This window comes from Lissotriton helveticus, chromosome 6 (assembly GCF_964261635.1).
Source record: "Lissotriton helveticus chromosome 6, aLisHel1.1, whole genome shotgun sequence".
Classification (NCBI taxonomy): domain Eukaryota; kingdom Metazoa; phylum Chordata; class Amphibia; order Caudata; family Salamandridae; genus Lissotriton; species Lissotriton helveticus.
Genome location: NC_136067.1, coordinates 1,209,250,970 through 1,209,269,098, shown reverse-complemented (window position 1 = coordinate 1,209,269,098; position 18,129 = coordinate 1,209,250,970).

Here is an 18,129-nt window from a genome sequence, read left to right as displayed (position 1 = left end):
AGTCAAGAATATCGAATTTAAGGTAAGCAATATCATTTTCGAAAATATAGAAGTCATTAATATCGTTTGCAAAAATATAGGGGCTCATTAGGATGGCGGGCGGAGGCCTCCGCGGTTTTGGCGGAAAATGTCATTTTTCACATGCCAGCATCGGTCCTAGCGCCTGCCATATTACAATGGGTAAACATAGCCCATTTCCCGTCCGCCGCGGTGTGAAATGAACTGCAACAAATATGCGCCCGCCACCGCAGTGGTGTGAGCCAATAGAGACCCACTGCTGTGTGGAATGACGTTAAGTCTGCCATACAAATCACGATTGCACAAACTGCCCGTCACACCGCAGCGGAGAAACCACCCAACCAGGAATGGCAGAAGCACAACAGTGGAGCACGAAACCAGACCCCCAGTCCCCTCCACCCGGTCCCCACCGCAATGGATCCAGCTCTACAAGCCTTTCTGGTGCTGAACCTGCTCCACTACCAGGAAATAATGGACTGTCTCGGGCAGCGCTGCAGGTACACAATCATGCAACTCTGCACACAAACACTACACACAACTCCTGAGATGATATACGGTTACTGTCCACATCAGATGCTCTGGTTGGGACAGGAACACATGTTAAATATTGGACAGATTTGTTAGCATGAGCTGAAAGCCATTTTGCATTTCTGGCAGCCATTTTGTCTGCCATGTGCTCTGTCCTACCTTTCCGTTAACTGCTCTTGTAGTCTGCCTAGAGACAAACTATATTCAGCATCCTCCACTTCGCACATGCCCAGAAGGACCTAGCTAATAGAATGCACCCGCTTCTCTAGTATAACTGTCAGGCTATTTTTGCTGCTGTATGGAGAAGTAACTCTCCTCCCACTTTGTTGAGCAAGTAGATCTTGTATGCCCAACTTAGTCATTTTGCATGCTTACTTGAGCCAGGACTGCCCCTTGCATTTATGCTTACTATGTAACTCTAAAGCATATATAAAGCCCCAGTTTTCTGTACTCCTTAGACTGCCTCATTCAGTTGCTAAGGCTTCTGTGTGACGTAGTCTCAACTCATTTGAGTTTAATAAAAATGATCTTTTATATTTCATCTTCTGTGCCAATTTCTTCTTTGTTGGTTTAAACGGACTAAGTATCAGTGAGACCCCTGAGAAGGATTTTGATTACTTCAGTTTGGCGTTCCAACGTGGATCTCATCAGAGAAGTGGCTATCTGAGGGAGAGATCTTGTCAGGAGACCTAAATCTACTGAGGAGGACAGGACAGGATTCTACTAGGAGGTACTCTGTGCACCGAGATTCTGGGGATTCTCTGTCTCTGCAGCCCAGTATATTTCTGATCTTCCTCATTTTGATCCTCCACATGATGTCACCCCTGACTGAGAATCTTTTTGGTGTGAGTATTAAAAAAAAAGACCGTTGGGTCATTTAGAACTTGGTAGTTAGAATGTGGACAACCATTTCACTGGTAAGAGACGTTTTACGGCACTTGCTGTAAGTATGACGCCTTGTATTTAGTAAGGTAGTTTAGAAGTGTTTACTACGGCATTTTTTATATGTATTGGCCAAATATTGAGTTAGTCCTATGAATATGAATATGTAGATGTATGTGATGCAACACATATAGGCAGGTAACGAGGAGATTTTGCTCTACTCCTATGAAATTTGAACGGCTCAATGTACGTAGAGTACTTTAAGGGCTACTTTGATTATAATACTGCATATTTTGCACTATTTTTGGCATGCCTGTTTCAAGCACACATCGAAGAATGTGTTGCTTTTTTGAAGGTACCATAGTCAGATGTGAATTAAATTAGCCGGCTCCCTTGAGGGAATATCTAAATAGGTTTAGGTATAAAAACATATTTCTTTCTTGGTGATTCTGTATCCCCAGGGAATTCAAATATGACAAAATACATACAAGGATCCTTTTTCTGCTCAATTTTATGAATGGAAATATGCAGAGCGATTTGTTTGGTGTTCTGCCAGACAAAGCTAGTGAATTGAGTGTATTTTGGCTTCTTGGAAATAAAACAGTCTGTTGGGCTGTTTTGCAGTCTGTTTGAATACTATTGAGAAGTGTTTCTTGTAAATATGACTTACAACTAGTATTTACATATGGTTTGGTTTAAGTACAGTCTGTGGGCTGTCCTTTGTTTCTATCCTAAGTGTTGATCTGTGGGTTAAATGTGTGTTTAAATGTCTATGTGGTTTGTGGTTTTACATTACAACGTCTGTAAGTACATAGCGATTGCGCTATTTATGAAATAATGGCTATTAGGCGCACTGTATTGTGTGTCCTGAGTGTTTGACCCCTTTCTGTATATGTATGAAATGAGCTCAACGTGTGTTTGTGGTCTTTCTTGATGTCTTCAGTCTGTTATGCAAAATGTTAGTTCATTAATATTAAGTAGAAATTAAATAAAAATCCAGAAATGAACCATATGATATACTAAAATAGCTATATGTTGGTATTTAATTTATAGGGTAAGCAATTATCCACATGTACAAACTGTTAAATGCTTAAAAGATAAAATTAAAATCCACATTCACTAGGAATAAAAAAGGCCTCAAAAACGAAATTGTGTGTTTTGAAAAAAAAAAAACTTAGAGCATTTTACTTACATACATTGCATTAGATATTAACAGGCAAACACATCATCTGAATAAATTGGATTTTGCTGTACTGCACATGCAAATTAAAACTTGAAATGTCTTAGTTTTAAATAGACAGTCACCGTGCTCACGTTTCAACACTGAGAAGGGTTTTTACTGCCGCTTAGCAAACAGCTGGCGTTTTAGTAGGCCACAAATAGACAGGAATGTACACTCGGCCAGGACTTTCTCAGTTAAACACGGGGCAACATTTTGCATTTCAGAATGCTGTTTTAAAAAGGTTACACAAATTAGGTTCATTATTTTAGATATGAGGAAAATGTTTAAGGTAGGGATTTCCATTCTTAAAAGTTTTTATAAGCATATTCTTGGTTCTGTTGCTAAATAATAATTGTCCTTTTAAAAAAAAAGTGGCGCAAAAATTTGTCATGTTTCAAGTTAGGCTTCTGTGCTTAGGCTTCTGAATGAATGCATCTAAATATGAGAGGCAAGGGATGCAGATTGCTTTTATTTGTGGAATTATCAAAAATTATTGGTTTTATTAAAAGAAAGATTATTATATATTTTTTTAAGTGCTTTTAAAATCGTTTTTTAATATTTATGAAGCTTAATACTCATACTATGACCTCCTAGCATTAAAATTTAATTTAAGTTGTGTTGTACCACATAATGAGGATATTTACATATGGAATATCACTTGGCGCAGGCGTAAAAAACTCATTTTTCTAAGGATTTACATGAGATATATCTAATGTCCAATCTCTGCAATATGTAGAAAATATTCTGCGGATAATTAATATGTAACACAATTATAGGATATTTATTTTTAAGTGCCCCAAATATCAAATTTGAAATTGGGTAAAATAGACTATTTAAACAGCATTCTTGCCCTTTACAGTAGCTTTAAAGTGCCTTAGGCTTCAGTATAAATACATACATTTAGGTATAATACAAATAGCTGACTTCTGGATTGTTAGAGAAGTATATTGCACACTGTTTCTGCTCTTGAAAAATAATGTCCACGTAGTTGCCTTAATTTAACAGAAAATAAAATGTTGCATTAGTTTTAGACAGAAAATAAGATGAAACTCTTTCTTAGAATTTTGTGGGCTACATGCCTAGGTAAAAATGATTAGCAAATTCAGATTTATTTTTCACAGGAAAAATTGTGGCGCAAGGGACACACAGAGGGTCTGTGAAACAGTTTTACTTTTGGACAGTCAAAATTAAGGTGGCTTAACACGCTTACATTTTGTTCCTGCTGGTCCTGTGTGTCAGAAGCGACACAATAAGTTGTATTTGACAGCCAATCACCACTAAGATGACCTGCTGTCAAAGGGGGGTGAGGAAAGTAAGGAAATTGAATATTAATTTTAAGCCTGACAAATTAAGCAGGCCAGAATATTGGGTTTTGGGCTGCAGGTTCACAGTGCATAAAGTACATGACATGGTGTTGTGCGTCACCGCTCATTTACATATGCTATTGTAATTTGTCTATGCTTTCTGTGCTTGGTATACAGCAAGTATACCTGATGGCTTGGCATGTGTGTTTTTCTGTTAGGCATGTTTTTGCTTCTATGCTTTTGTTGTTTAATACTATTGCAAGCTCCACTGTGTTGTGAGGGGATGGTCATGACGATGCCCATCGCTACGCAACAGTTGGTTGGACTTGTTCTGGTTACTAATTTCACAGATATGATACTTCATGCTGTGAACATGACAGACAACACTTCATCAGTGTATGTCTATTTGGCTATAATGGCATTGAAGAAAAGAAAAAGAGATATATAGGATTAAAAGTGTGTCACCTGCACTTAGCCATGTTACTGCCCTTCCCTTAAGGGATGGGCAGCCTTTGATTAAATGTTCCCTGATTGGACCCTAAGGAGGGACTATAAATCTGCGGCTCTTGCTAAAGGTGACCTAAACTTTTCTCATGATATTGCACTAGTTAATCCTGTTCTGCTTCCTAGGTAGTGTATGGCTTTGTTCCTTAAAGGAAATCAAGTTTCATTTCCCCCGGGAAGGAACTGGAACAGTAACCGAGATTACAGTATATGGTGTAGCGGCCAGTGGTAGAGTTAAAATGTGTGTACTACTTTGGTCTTTTGTGTATCACCCGTACTCTTGTTGTTGTGTCACATGCCTGACTATCACCCAAGTAATTTCTTGTTCTTCCTATAGATTTTTCTTTTGCCGCTTCTCCCCTGATCGATGTCGCATTGTGCATAGTTATTGGGGATTTTAGCTGTGTCCTAGTCCCATTTCCCTTTTCCGTATTCCTTTCACCAGTCAGCTCTTTTATTATTGTTGGCGTATTGTTCAAGTTCACACTTCCAGACTGCAATGCTATACCAGGGACCCCCATATTATGTATAATTCCCTTTTGTATGACCAGACTGGTTTTCAAGAATTTTCTTTAAGCTCACTTCGATGTTTTACAGTCTGACTGTCAGGGTAGTGATGGACTGGTTAACTGACTCAATACTATAGTAAGACAAGTTTTCCACCTCAATAGGAGATACCTTACGTTTTTTTTTAACATGACAAATTTCAATGCCTATTATAATTTGTTTTTTTTACCCTTTTGTTCCTGCTGCTTTAATTTTTGGTGGGATCAGATGTGTTCTAATATGGACATACCAGGACTCTCTAGTTCTTGTCTTTTGTTTCCACATTTTGATCATTAGCCTGTGTATTGCATAGTGCACCTGATGCACAATTATTAAAGGGAGGTATCTACATGTCCCTGATAATCTGTATCATGCGATTTCCCTTTTGAGGTGTTCTAGACGAGGAATTTAGGAACACCTAGACATAATCATTCAAAAAAAAATGTTTACTCCATTAGACAATGCCACTATGTGTGAGGACACACATTTAGATAGAATTCCTGTCCCATGGCTTCTGGCCACTCCTTTGAAGATTGCAGGCCATCTGCCCGCAGTCCCATTGTTAATACAATTAACTGTTTCTGCGCTAATTGGAGGGAAACTAACAACTGTGTCACATTTCCTACAACACTAGGTTCCGCGGGATCTTCTAGAATAAAAGGAAGAGTCATAATAACCTGCAGAACACTGATTTAAGCATAATTCCCATCAGTGACAGCTACAGATGAGGGGCAGACGTCTTGGACCTACAGTCCCAACACCCAGAAAGTAGCAAGGCTGGACAGCGATCGCCAGCGCTTCATTAATGGCATCTCCAAAGCATCGTGCTTGCTCCATCAGATGGCGTTTGACATTAGACAAGAAGGAGGAGCTGGTTCCCTGTTTGCCACAGAACCAGAGTTTCAGTGCAAAAGAGCAAAAGAGAAGGATCCCTGTTGTTAATGGCAGGGCTGGTTTGAGGCTTCAGTTTTTTACCTGTCATGTGCTGGTAACCTCTGACAGCGCACGGTCCCTTGAGCCCCTTGGCCTGAGTTTTGTCCACCCTCCTTTTCTTTGCTCCAACGGAAGGGCAATGCACCGAGGATCCAAGATTGGCAAAAGGCACTACATTGTGGTACCCATGATGAAAGGAAAAATAAAATGAAAAGCAGCCCGAGCATCCTCTGACACTGAATAATGAATGTTGGAGCCTGAGAATGTAGACCCGGGTCTGCACGAGATGATCTGTGCCCACGACCAACAAAGAGCACAATATCTACTGCCTGCCGCAGAGGAGAGACACTGCTGCCCTGCATTGAGACATTGAGACTTTTGAGTGAGCTGTGAGTGTTTGCCAGGAGGGCACTCCAACAGATACTGAGAAGTACTATTTTCATGGAAGGCCTGAATCAATAGGCCCAATGCGGAAGAAGACAACGGAAGCAGATTTGATGGACGATAGAAGCCTACCAAAGAGGCTAAGAACAAACTTTGGCGTAGTTGCCCAAGTGTTTCCAGTACAACTGTATAAAGTGGGTGTTGGAGATGTTCCCATTTGACTGAACTACCATGGAAGAGGAATAGCCTCTAGTGGCTCTGCCCTTAGCATCCAAAATGGTCCTGCTGGCATTGTTTTAAAGTAGTGTTCTGTCTGAACTCTGATAAAGGGTATTCCCATTTAACCTGAGAGCATTGATAAGGATCCCCACTGTCTCACCTGAGTATATAATAGTCACTAAAATGCATAGGAGCCCTGAAGGTGTTTACTAGATGATTTTAGTATTTGCTTTTGCTTAGGACTAGAAAAATGATAATTGTATAGTGGTCATTACTTTCGACTACTATCTGAATGTTAATGATGACTAAATGCTCTGTTCCCCTTGTATTCCTGCTCATACAAGCTTAATTAAATGTTTAGAATGGAAAATGTCCACCTAGAAATGAATTAGGAAATTGATAACATTATGAAAATGAATGTACAAATATTTTCTATGTTGCTACTGGATCATAGGAATGTCTTTAGCTCATGCTAAAAGGACCAGCTGTTAAATAGTGGACAGATTTGTTAGCATGAGCTGAAAGCCATTTTGTATTTCTGGCAGCCATTTTGTCTGCCATGTGCTCTGTCCTACCTTTCTGTAAACTGCTCTTGTAGTCTGCCTAGAGACAAACTATATTCAGCATCCTCCACTTCGCACATGCCCAGAAGAGCCTAACTAGTAGCATGCGCCTGCTTCTCTAGTATAACTGTCAGGCTATTTTTGCTGCTGTATAGAGAAGTAACTCTCCTCCCACTTTGTTGAGCAAGTAGATCTTGTATGCCCAACTTAGTCATTTTGCATGCTTACATGAGCCAGGACTGTCCCTTGCATTTATGCTTACTATGTAACTCTAAAGCATATATAAAGCCCCAGTTTTCTGTACTCCTTAGACTGCCTCATTCAGTTGCTAAGGCTTCTGTGTGACGTAGTCTCAACTCATTTGAGTTTAATAAAAATGATCTTTTATATTTCAGCTTATGTGCCAATTTCTTCTTTGTTGGTTTAAAAGGACTAAGTATCAGTGAGACCCCTGAGAAAGATTTTGATTACTTCACACATCCCCAAGTGTACCCACCCATGTCCTACCTATCACTAAATCACTCCTCCACATCCGGGTCACCCATCAACTGCGAAATCAGAGTGGTGCAGATGCGGGAAAACCTGCACACAATGTAGTAGGCAGGGCCAACACCAGGCATGGGCAGTACACAAAGATTTACAGGGCCCCACCTCCACCCTTTACACACTAAGCCCCAGACAACCATTTTGGGACATGCTGTGTACTCCCCCTGTGCCCCCTGCACAATTAACCAGCAAGGTATACCCAGACGCTTCAACACCCACATCAAACAACCAGGAAGCCTGTCTTAGAAGTTGGGGTGAAGAGGAACACCCTGAAGAGAAGCTCTGTTGTAGGGCATTTCTCCTCCTCACCCCTACCCTCCACTCATGTCAAGCAAACTGAGTCCAATCACAAAATGAAGACTCACCCTACATATGAACAACCACTGAACCATATGAACCACACTGCCTGTCACGTCACTCAGACACACCCCACACTGACACACAGCCACATACACATACCAGATGTCAGCAGCAATGGAGGACAATAAATGGGCTAGCCAAAAGTGAAGTGGACAGTGATGGAAAGCCATGGAGCAAGCCACAAGGCATGTGTACATCACATGCAAGAGAAGGAACCCATCACTCCACCCTTAGGCCATCAAATCAGACATGGGTGGCACAGTGAGTAGAATTAAACCAAAGTGACCTCTGTGCAACAACTCAGGGAGACATCAAGGCAAGCCATGCATAGGCACAGGAAAGATAAGAAGTGTCTGAAGTCAAACAGTGATCAGCCACACATCTGCCTCAACTTACTTGACATGTGTATGTCATCAGCACAACACACATGGCTCATTGTCACACTCCCTGACTGTCAAACACAAGTTGGTTCCTTTACACATACTCCTCCTCTACCCACCTCACACCTCACACCTCACACCTGCAGCACCCAATACCAGTGTTAAAAACACAGAATGGTACAAATGATGTCCTGTGAGTACACTGACAACCAAGAACACTCCCTGGGGTGCATCCATAAACATCACACACACACTCAGGGATGCCTGAACCAATGCTGACACAAAAACAATAGCCAAACACAAACCTCACAAACAACATACACAAACGTCCAACAAGCCCACACATGACCAGCCAAACAGTGGAAAGGCAATGGACCACAGATAAAAAGGGAGGATACCACATTGTCACACAGGACCAATGCACAGTCACCATACCCCAACACAAACAAGAATTGCAGAATCTCAAAATAATCATGAACGCACACTGGGATCAATGGGACAATAAGCTAACACAGACAGAGACACCACACCACCCATCAAGTCAACATGGTGTCAAAGTGTACTACAAGCATGCACATGCACAATCCTGACACGTGTCTGGTCAAATACAGGAGGACATAGCACTAGTGTGCACTCAAAACAAGCCCAGTAACAAGAATACACCTTGCTGCATGTGACAGGCACACAATTAATGCACACCACCCCTGTAACACACATCTGAATGTATCACAATGCACAAACTACTCACACACAATGTCATGCAAATAGAACATCACACACACAGAACATTTGGCAGCAGAAAGAGGCAACACAGACCAAACACCGCATCCATCACATCAAAAACAGAACAGATGCAAATGCCAATACATCACATTGCAAACTCAGCTGGACATCAGGGGGATGCACACTAAGCAAGCACAAGGCAACATATACTGACAGCACTGCATGCAGGCCTAGCAGCGTGTGCACACCAGCCAAATCAGTAGCACACACATCTCAGTGCCACAACATGTACTCACACAACACAAATCAGCACTGCACACAGCCAACATCACACTCACGAATGGTAGCAGTACCTCAGCAAACACACAGACAGCTAACCCAATACTCACAGATGCACAACTCAGGGACACCCAGGTACAAACAACATGGCCAGAGGGCTGTGCAGCACAACAGTTGCACTGCACATGAGCAACCATGACTTTAAACCAGTACAAGAAAATCACACGTAACTAATTGGTCCTTTGTGAAGATCAGCACCACAAAGCATAGTGTAACACAAGAAGTGGTGGGGAGGCTCACACACTGGCAACCCAAGGGGTAGGTGACATGAGAGTGAAGTGGAGTCTACGTCAGTATTGGACAGGGCAGGAGTGTACTGTACATAAACACATAGAGGAGTTACTCACAATGGGCAGGCATCAGAAGCACAGATAGGGGATGGTATGGCTCCACATCCCACATACCATACTGGAGCCAAAAATGTCCTAAGTGACAGCAATGCATGAGAAAACTCACCAACAATGTCAGTGTGGCTGAGCAGGTCTGCAAAGTGAGCACAATCAGTAACAAGACACATGGCTGATCAATAAAACACAACACAGATTTGGTTGATCTGCTGCTGTTGTGTGCTGCATGTGTTGTACCTGGAGCCAGTGGGCTTTGGTGTGTGGTCACTCTCATCAGATGTAGACACTGGCAGGGGTTTTGCCAAAAGGACTGGAGCTGGACTCTGAGCCTGTGATAGCTGAATAACTCCAGTCACTGTGGAGGATAAAGACTAGACAGCCCTGTGTAGCTAAACCCACATCTGAATGAATGCCCTCCAAGAAGGCAACTACCTGGGCCAACTTCTTGTTATGGTCTTGGAAGGCATTCAGGAGAGTTTTCTGACCCACACACAGCTGGTGCAAATGTTCCACAGCCTCAACACTTAGGGCAGCAGGGGAGACAGGGGCAGGGGCAGCGGTGCCTGGGGAGATGGACACTCTTCCCTTCTTACTGGTGCGAGCACGTGCAGCACTAGTGGAAGTAGCTAGGAGGGTGGGCACTGGACGATGTGTGGTAGAAGAGGAGGCAGATTTCCCACTCCCTGTGCCTGCCAACATCGAGGAGTCACTGCTGGCATCAGATGACGTAGAGGTTGGTGTTTCTGGGCATGATTCCTCAAGGACACTCCTGTACCCCTCCGAGGCGCTGGGCGCATTAGTGTCTGTGAGATCATGAGCAGCAGTCATGCAAGATGCCTCACCACTGGTGTCTGTCCAATGTCCTTCTGGGCCCTCCGTAGAGACATAGGTTAAGTTTAGTGCCGTACACACAAACATCATATGCAAGCAAAGCACAAAACAAGATGATGATACCCCCAAGTTGTGTAGTTCTCACAATTTCGAACTCAGGCACTGCACACATTGACGAAAGCACACTCAGATGAGGCAAACTGCTGTTCACTGCCATGGGATGTCCCTGACTCCCCTAATGCAGCCGATGCCATAAGGACACAACTCAGAATGCAGCGTCAAGGGCCATTACATCAATAACGTGTGAAAGTACATGTAGCGAAAATGCATGACAGCTTCAGCCAACACAGAGGCCACTTGCAAGCCATTGCATCACACTAGCAACATCACAGAGCTCAGCACTGGCTCAGGGTTGGAATACATGCTGTCACTCACAACCAAAGTCACCCTTCACAGAATACTCACCCAAAGCTTGCTGCTGATGGGCCCTCAAACATTCATCCAGCTCTGGCTGTGTCACAGCCAAGATGCGGGCCATTAGTGGTGTCATTCTCCTGCGCGCCAACCTGCCAGTCCGAGGGAGCAGCCCCAGTGTCATCTCTGTCACGTTTTTACTCAGCCGGCAGATGTCATTCCACCTCTCTAACTCTGTGTGTGCCTTCGGTTGGAGACACCCAGAACCCTCACCTTGCGTGCAAGGGCCCTCCATACGGCCTTACCCTGGTGGACTTTGAGCTGCTGGCATGGGAGACAAGGAGAACAAATTTCAGTGACACTGGGTTATGTACCACTGTGTCTCAGTACAGGAGTATGCACACAATCAGAACAGCTATTCAGATATGTTTAGCAGAGACAATACAGCATGACACGTAGTTCATTAGCATGAGATAATCATACCTAGATGCATCAAGGTAGGAGGATGGACACATTACCTGGCCATCTCATACACATGCAGAATGCCAGCATGGGCGGCAAGGTGAAGATGGCCCACATCTGCAAAGCAGTATGGGAGGGAGCAAGACATACATTGCAAATTATGTTTTGGGGCAGACTCACTGTGTCCAACACTGCACACCCCTTAATGCCTTTGGCCTGTGAATGGCTACCTGTGTTATGGAGGTCACATATAGGGACATGATTTTACAATCTCACACCCTTATCACAAGGTCTGTCTTGTGCAATCCACAGGCCTAAGATAGCTCATTGAGTAATAGGGTAGCAGACAACCCATATGTCTCACTCTGCCCATTCAGTGATGGGTCACTGACAAATTGGGCAGTAACTGTGCAGCCCAGGGGGGGCTCACCCTGTGGTCTAACGTGGGCCATCAGAACTGTCACATGCATGTACAATATGAGAGGGCAAACAGTGCCTACACATGCAAGTCAGTACACATTATGATGAAAATGGAAGGGGGATATTTCTAAAGTACAAAAATCTGCTGTGTCATAGGTGAATTTCCACTGAGTCTCATCCTCTGGCACTTCACTCTTGTGCATAATGCTGACATATCCATGGTGGAAATATTAAGTCAGACACACTTCCATCAGTACCCTCTGGATGGAAACTCTTTGTAATATCACAGATGAGCCTGTGAAGAACCTCATGGACCCAAACATCCATTAGCACAGACAGTTTTTGTCCTGACTCCCACTTACCAAACTTGCAGTGTCACTGTATGTCTGCCACAAACACTACATGTCCCTCCCATCCTGATATGTAGCAAGGGAAATGTGTAAAATAGGCTACAAACCCCTTTCCCCTGAAGTCAGCATGCAAGGCATTGTTTCACCCATACCCTCACTCTCAGGCACATACTGCAGCAGATCAACTTCATTTGTGTACTCCCTGCACTCCCCTACTTTCACTCTGAAACACTTACCATGACATCAGGAGCACCATATAGCCTCCCATACTGTGTGAGCACCTCATCCACCAGGACCTCCAGCTCCTCTGTGTTGAAGGGACAGGCCCTGATGTTCTCAGTCCTCACCATAACTGGTTCCAGGAGCATGGAACAGCAGCAGTTGGTGGTGAAGTGTGTCAGTCGGCAGTGTCTGGAAGCAGTGGAAATGTGTGGCTCTCTCCCACACACATATAGCCCCCTGGGGCTCTTTCAGTGGTACTAAGTTGATGTAATTGGTGTTCCAGGTCAGCTTTATTCAAATGCATCCAATGACCGGCCCGCGGTAGCGAAGAATGCCACCGCTATTTTCAAAATTGCATTTGGCTACCGCGATTGCGGTTCCCATTGGCTGTAAGGGCATAGGCATTGGCTGTGACACACCGCAGGGGCCAGGCGGTTGCTACTGCGATCCTGCATCTTACAATTGCATCCAATGACCGGCCCCGCGGTAGCGGAGCACACCTACCGCTATTTTCAAAATTGCATTTGGCTACAGCGATTGCGCTTCCCATTGGCTGTAAGGGCATGGGCATTGGCAGTGGCACACCGCAAGTGCCAGGCGGTCGTTACCATGATTTGGCTACCTGATATTGGTGCCCATGGCCGTGATTGTGTTGGCGGAGCACACCAACCGTCATTTTACAATGTGTATATCACTTCTGCGATTGCAGTAGGCATAGGTGGTGGCACACCGCAGGGGCCAGTTGGTCGCTGCCATGATTTGGCCACCTGATATTGGTGTCCATGGATGTGATTGTGTTGGAGGAGCACACCAACCACCATTTTACAATGTGTATATTACCTCCCCGATTGCGGAGGGCATTGGCGGTGGCACACCGTAGCTGATATTGGTGCCCATGGCCATGATTGTGTTGTCAGAGCCGCGAACACCCTGTGCATGTCCCACAGGACAGAATATTGTGGCTCCGGGGAAGTGACAGCCGTATTCCCCTAAGGAGCCGGCACCCACCGGTGAACCCTGTACCATCACATGTCCAGCTGAAATTGCGGACCGGAAGATATTATTTGACCAATAGGCCAAGTCGTCCTCCGCCAAACTCGCCAAGAAGTTCAGGACATGGACTACATCCGCTCCCATGGAATCGACACCCCATCGCAGACACCAAGGACGCCTTTGGTGCGCGGCTGATCGGTATCTCTTTGTCGTGCTATCCGACCATGCTTTGGAGAGCAAGTCCTCAGCCTTTCTAGAAAGACCTGAGAGCGTCCAACGATGCCGGAGATCCTCCAGGCCATTAGCCTCAGCGTTCCATCTTGGACTAGCTGATGAGGAACGAGATGTGGACTGAGAAGGATGTGAGGAGAGTGGGGGAGTGGGATTGGAAAATCCAAGGAAAGTTCCAGTAGAACCAGAAACCACATTTGAGACCTCCACTGCAGGGTGATCAACACCACCTCAGCTTGCTGGCGACGCAAGAGCACCAACACCCTTGTGATCATCTAGAATGGGAGGAAGGCCCTGTTCCCTCTGCCAGTCCTGGAAGAACGCATCCGTCGCCTCCACTGGAGGATCTGGCCACTAACTGAAAAAACTCGGAAGCTGGTGATCTAGCCTTGAGGCAAACAGATCCACTGAAAACAGACCCCACAACACTGACAGGCGGGCAAAGACCTGATGGTCCAGCTTCCACAAGCTGGCATCCAGAAGATGGCGTGAGTGCCAATCGGCCACTTCATTCTACCGACCTGGTAGGTACTCTGCAGTAACCGAAATCTGGTTGTCGAGGCAAAAATGCCAGAAATCACTGGCTAGGTTTGCCAACATCTTGGACCTGGTCCCACCCAGGTGATTGATGAAACGGACCGCTGAAACGTTGTCCATCCTGAGAAGGACACACGACTGCACCCTGTCCTTCGTCCAGCACTGAACCGCGAAGGAGACCACCAGCAACTCTAAGCAGTTGGTGTGTAACGATTGCTCTTGAGTAGACCAGGCGCCACCGGTGGAAAACTTCCTGCAGCAAGCACCCCACCCAGAGCGACTGGTGTCAGACTCGATAACACTATCTGGGGCTGATACAAAAAGCGCACGGCCGTTCCAGGCCTCCATGTGCGATAGGCACCATCTCATTTCATCCCGAACTTCGTCCGATAGGGAAATCATTTGAGAATATGTCAGACCCCGACAGAGATGGTAAGCCTTCAGTCGCTGCATGGCTGGGGAAAATTGCCTGAATGGAAGAAGCGGGCAACCCCACTAGGCGTGCCAGTTGGCGCAAGGCGATCTGACTCTTCGCCAAAGTCTGACACAACTCGTGCCTGATCTTTGCCATCTTCCTGGCGGGAAGACTCAGGGTAGACGTGACCGAATCTATATTGAAACCCAAGAGCATTCACACTGGACAGGGACCAGAAGGGACTTCTTTTCATTGATAACAAAACCCAAGCCCTGATGGAGGTCGACTGCGGTCTGCAACTGGGATGACAACCTCCGAGGACATTGGTCCAAAAACAACATGTCATCCAAGTAGACTATGATCCGCACTCCCCTAGCTCTGAGGAACTCCACAACCGGCCGCAGGACCTTCGTGAAGCACCACGGTACCGAGGATAGACCGAAAGGGAATGTGGTGAACTCGTAAACCTGACCTTCCCATCTGAACTGCAAGAACCAATGATGAGGGGGAAATATAGGCACGGTCAGGTACGCGTCCTTCAGGTCTAGCCTGACCATCCAATCGTTCAGTCGCAGGACATCTACAAGGAGGTGGATGCCCTCCATCTTGAAGTGGCGGTACACCAGCCACTCGTTGAACTCTTTCAAGTAGATAACTGGGCGCCTGCCACCGTCGAACAGATTGCTGACAAAACCTCCGGAATGCTCAACCAAATTACAAACTGCCCCTTTTTGGAGGAGGGCAGACACCTCCTCATGCACTAAGTCTGTGTCGTACTGCGAAAATTAAATGGGACAGGGGCGATGGAGCTGACGGGGACGGCCATGGAACTCCAGCTGGAAGCCCTGGACCGTCTGCAGCACCCACGCATTGCTTGTGAGGGAGACCCAAGCCGGAAAGAACTGCGCCAAGCGCCCCCCCACGTGCAAGCTCGCTGAAGCCAGCACACTCACCGGACCCAGCACCGTGCTGCTGTCCTCTTTGGTGGCCTCGGCCATGGAACTTCTGGGCTCTAGTAGGGTAGAAGTTATTAAACCGGGCGTTGTCTTGGACTTGGCCACGGCCGGAGCCTCGCCCCCGGTCAGAGCTGTTGAAATGACCAAACGAGCGGCCCCTGCCACATCCTGCCCTGTCGAAAACCCGAGGGGTGAACATTTTTCTGATGTTGACCTGCGCCCTGTCAAGGGAAGTGAACGTTGCCACAAACTTCCCCAGCTCTATGACGAAGGGATCGCCGAACAACCCCCCTTGGGCCACCGCACCAGCATCGGACGAGGTGAGGTCCCCCAGCTTAGGGTCTTACCTTGATCAGGAGCGACCTCTTCCTCTCCGTGGAAAGTGCGTAGTTCGCATTTCCAATGAAGACTATGGCGCGCTGTGCCCAATTAGACAGAATCTCCAGGGATATCACTTCCCCCAAAACCTTGGCCTCTTCAGCCATGTCCAAAATCTTTGTGACTGGCCCTACTGCGTCGAGTAGCTTATCCTGGGAAGACCCCCAGGAGTGGTCTATGCCCTTCTTCGGGTCCCTAACGAATTTTGCCAGGAATGTTGCCATTTTTTGGTCTATCTCGGGTGTGAGGGCGACCTTCCCTTCCAGAGTAGGGCAGAGGCACTCCGCCCGAAGGCGACTGCGGGCGTCTTTATCAATGGGCTTACGAAGACACGCCGCCACATATTGGGCCACCTTATCGCCGGGAACGCAATCTGAAGACCTCGGGTGGACAATATCATCAGGGTCCAGCATACCCAAAGGACCCGAAGGTTCGGGGACTGGGGCCCAGGACCTAGAGGAGCATGCTTCCTCATCTGTATCTGGGGTGTCTCCATCATCAATGGTGTCTAGAGTTCTAGGTCTGGGAGAAGGCGGGGGCCCCTCTGTAGGGACAGGTGGGTCAGGCTGAGCAGGCAGCATAGCCATAAAAGCGCTCTTCAAACGTGCACATGCCGTCGCATCAACACCATCAACACAAGGTTTTTTGGCAGGGAGAGGGGAGGGAGTAGGAGGGGGTGCTGGCGTAGATGGAATGAGGGCCGCTAGTTTTGCGTAGGCCTCCTCCACCTTGGCGGATAAACATTGTTTAACAGGCCCCATGGTTTGGTCCCCGGCCCTGTAGAATCATCCACCGCCTGGTAAAAATTATCTTCCCAGGGGAGGTAACTCAGTGAATCCTCCTCCTGGTAATGATCCTGCTCTCCCTGCATGCTGAATTACTGTAGGCTCAGCGGGATAGAGTAGCGCCAGGCAGCCTGTGTGCAGTAGCACAAGGGATTCTTAGAAATGTATCTCACGAGACACAGAATGTGGAGCTGGGAGGGAGCCCAGGCAGTGGCGTCACTGGGGTTGGTGTCACCCGGTGCGGGTAACTCATGGTGTCACCCCCTCACGACTTACCGCATGGACCAACTCTGTTAGAAATGTACGGCGCTAGGTACTGTCTTACTCCCTTTAGCTCCCTCTCTCTGTCTAGCTCCCTCTCTCTGTCTTACTCCCTCTAGCTCCCTCTGGTTCCCTCTCTCTCTGTCTTACTCCCTCTAGCTCCCTCTCTCTGTCTAGCTCCCTCTCTCTGTCTTGCTCGCTCTAGCTCCCTCTCTCTCTATCTTACTCCCTCTAGCTCCCTCTCTCTGTCTAGCTCCCTCTCTCGCTGTCTTACTCCCTCTAGCTCCCTCTCTCTGTCTAGCTCTCTGTCTTACTCTCTCTAGCTCCCTCTCTCTCTGTTTTACTCCCTCTAGCTCCCTCTCTCTGTCTAGCTCCCTCTAGCTCCCTCTCTCTTGCTCCCTCTAGCTCCCTCTGTCTCCCTCTCTCTCTGTCTTACTCCCTCTAGCTCCCTCTCTCTCTGTCTTACTCTCTGTCTTACTCCCTCTAGCTCCCTCTCTCTCTGTCTTACTCCCTCAAGCTCCCTCTCTCTGTCTAGCTCCCTCTAGCTCCCTCTCTCTTGCTCCCTCTAGCTCCCTCTGTCTCCCTCTCTCTCTGTCTTACTCCCTCTAGCTCCCTCTCTCTCTGTAGCTCCCTCTCTCTCTGTCGTACTCCCTCTAGCTCCCTCTCTCTCTGTCTTCCTCCCTCTAGCTCCCTCTCTCTCTCTTACTCCCTCTAGCTCCCTCTCGCTCTGTCTTCCTCCCTCTAGCTCCCTCTCTCTCTCTATCTTACTCCCTCTAGCTCCCTCACTCTGTCTAGCTCCCTCTCTCTCGGTCTTGCTCCCTCTAACTCCCTCTGTCCCCCCCTCTCTCTGTCTTGTTCCCTCTCTCTGTCTAGCTCCCTCTCTCGCTGTCTTACTCCCTCTAGCTCCCTCTCTCTGTCTTACTCCCTCGAGCTTCCTCTCTCTTACTCCCTCTTGTTCCCTCTCTCTCTCTTACTCCCTCTAGCCCCCTCTCTCTGTCTTGCTCCCTCTAGCTCTCCCTCTCTCTCTAACTCCCTCTAGTTCCCTCTCTCTGTCTAGCGCCCTCTAGCTCACTCTC